Source organism: Triticum dicoccoides, chromosome 5B (genome assembly GCF_002162155.2).
Source record: "Triticum dicoccoides isolate Atlit2015 ecotype Zavitan chromosome 5B, WEW_v2.0, whole genome shotgun sequence".
In the NCBI taxonomy this organism is placed as follows: domain Eukaryota; kingdom Viridiplantae; phylum Streptophyta; class Magnoliopsida; order Poales; family Poaceae; genus Triticum; species Triticum dicoccoides.
In genome coordinates, this window is record NC_041389.1 from 22,134,661 (window position 1) to 22,137,982 (window position 3,322).

Below are 3,322 nucleotides of genomic sequence, written 5' to 3' on the forward strand. Positions count from 1 at the left end.
AAGCGAGGAGGGGCGGCGATGGACGGGACTGGCCTCGCTCCCGTCCCCAATAAAGCGAAGGGACACCTAAGCCTTGCATGAAATGTGTCTTGTCCTGTAATACGAGCGATAAGCTCACAACGCTGTAGCACTTTCCGCCTCCTGTGTGCCACTGTGGCAGCCCCTTTCGTCTATAAAAGGAGGCCCATGGCACACTGAGAAGGGATTCCGCTATTTCGAACCTCACAGCACCTAGAGCTAGTTCGAGAGCTCAAGAACACTAATACATCCACCAAAGCAGGATCGTAGGGTTTTTACGCATCTTTGCGGCCCGAACCTGGGTAAATCCCCCTTGTGTTGTCTACTAGTCCCTCTCTCCTCATGATCCCCACGCCCTGCAACCGTAGAAGGGATTCCAGTGATCCCATAGGTGTCATTTCCCACCGACAACATGAGCGCAAGCCATGGTTATAGCACTATGGTGGTATATGGTGGTGGTTGTGAGGAGAAATAGGGAGAAGATAGTCTCACATCAACTAGGCGTATCAACGGGCTATGGAGATGCCCATCAATAGATATCAATGTGAGTGAGTAGGGATTGACATGCAACGGATGCACTAGATCTATAAATATATGAAAGCTCTACAAAAGAAACTAAGTGGGTGTCCATCCAACTTGCTTGCTCACGAAGACCTAGGGCATTTTGAGGAAGCCCATCATTGGAATATACAAGCCAAGTTCTATAATGAAAAATTCCCACTAGTATATGAAAGTGAAAGCATAGGAGACTCTCTCTATGAAGAACATGGTGCTACTCTGAAGCACATGTGTGGTAAAAGGATAGTAACATTTCCCCTTCTCTCTTTTTCTTATTTTTTTATTTTTCTTATTTTTTTTATTTTTTGGTGGGCTTCTTTGGCCTCTTTTTTTATTTGGGCTTCTTTGGCCTCTTTTATTTTTCATAAAGTCTGGAGTCTCATCCCGACTTGTGGGGGAATCATAGTCTCCTTCACCCTTTCCTCACTGGGGCAATGCTCTAATAATGATGATCATCACACTTTTATTTACTTACAACTCAATATTACAACTCGATATCTCGAACAAAGATATGACTCTATATGAATGCTTCCGGTGGTGTACCAGGATTTGCAATGATCTAGCATAGCAATGACATCAAAAAACGGACAAGCCATGAAAACATCATGCTAGCTATCTTACGATCATGCAAAGCAATATGACAATGAATGCTCAAGTCATGTATATGATGATGATGGAAGTTGCATGGCAATATATCTCGGAATGGCTATGGAAATGCCATGATAGGTAGGTATGGTGGCTGTTTTGAGGAAGATAAATAATGGGTTTATGATACCGCCGAAAGTTGTGCGGCACAATAGAGGCTAGCAAAGTGGAAGGGTGAGTGTGCGTATATCCATGGACTCACATTAGTCATAAAGAACTCATATAATTTGCAAAAGTCTACTTGCCCTCAAAGCAAAGTACTACTACGCATGCTCCTAGGGGAAGGGTTGGTAGGAGTTAACCATCGCGCGATCCCGACCTCCACTCATAAGGAAAGCAATCAAAGAACACCTCATGCTCCAACTTCGTTACATAACGGTTCACCATACGTGCATGCTACGGGACTTGCAAACCTCAACACAGGTATTTCTCAATTTCACTATTACTCAACAAGCACGACTCTAATATCACCACCTTTATACCGCAAAACTATTGCAAGGAATCAAACATATCATATTCATTGATCCATAAGTTTATGTAGGATTTTATGACTAACTATGTGAACGACCAATTCTTGTCATCTCTCTAAATAGATATAAGTGAAGCAAGAGAGTTTAATTCTTTCTACAAAAGATATGCCCAAGCTCTAACAAATATAAGTGAAGCAAAAGAGCATTCTACAAATTGCGGTTTTCTATGTGAAGAGAAACAGGCAATCCAAACTTCAAATGATATAAGTGAAGCACATGAAGCATTCTATAAAGCCATACTCAAAAGATTTAAGTGAAGTGCAATGAGAATTCTATAAATCAACCAAGGACTATCTCATACCAGCATGGTGCATAAAAGAAAAGTGAAAACTAAATGCAAAAGATGCTCCAAGATTGCACATATCGCATGAACGAAACGAATCCGAAAACATACCGATACTTGTTGAAGAAAGAGGGGATGCCTTCCGGGGCATCCCCAAGCTTAGACGCTTGAGTCTCCTTCAATATTTACTTGGGGTGCCTCGGGCGTCTCCAAGCTTGAGCTCTTGCCTCTCTTCCTTTTCCTCATATCGAGACCTCCTCGATTAGACACTTCATCCACACAAAACTTCGACAGAAAACTCGGTAAGATACGTTAGTATAATAAAGCAAATCACTACTCTAAGTACTGTAGCAAACCAATTCATATTTTGTTATTGCATTGTGTCTGCTGTAATATAGCTTTTCCATGGCTTAATCCAGTGATATAAATTGATAGATTCATCAGAACAAGTAAACTATGCATCAAAAACAGAATCTGTCTAAAACAAAACAGTCTGTAGAAATATGAACATTCACCATACTTCTGCTACTCCAAAAATGCTCTTTGATTGGTTGGTTGATGATGAATTTGATGATAGTGGGATTGAAATAAATAAAAAACGTGATATTGCTAAACCCACTATTTTGGATCTCAAGGAATTTAATTATGAAAACTGCTCTTTGATTGGTTGTATTTCCTTGTTGTAATCCGTGCTAGATTCTCCTCATGCTTATAGTCAAAATAAGGCCTTTACCGAACACATTGTTGATGCTTTAATGCAATCTTATGAAAAACAACTTGAGTTGAAAGTTTCTATCCCTAGAAAGCTCTATGATGAGTGGGAACCTACTATTAAAATTAAAATTAAAGATTTTGAGATTCATGCTTTGTGTGATTTGGGTGCTAGTGTCTCTACTATTCCCAAAACTTTATGTGATTTGCTAGATTTCCGTGATTTTGATGATTGCTCTCTAAACTTGCATCTTGCAGATTCCACTATTAAAAAGCCTATGGGAAGAATTAATGTTGTTATTATTGTTGCAAATAGGAATTATGTGCTCGTAGATTTTATCGTTCTTGATATAGATTGCAATCCTTCATGTCCTATTATTCTTGGTAGACCTTTCCTTAGAACGATTGGTGCAATTATTGATATGAAAGAAGGGAATATAAGATTCCAATTTCCCTTAAAGAAGGGCATGGAACACTTCCCTACAAAGAAAATAAAATTACCATATGAATCTATCATAAGAGCCACTTATGGATTGCCTACCAAAGATGGCAATACCTAGATCTATCCTTACTTTTA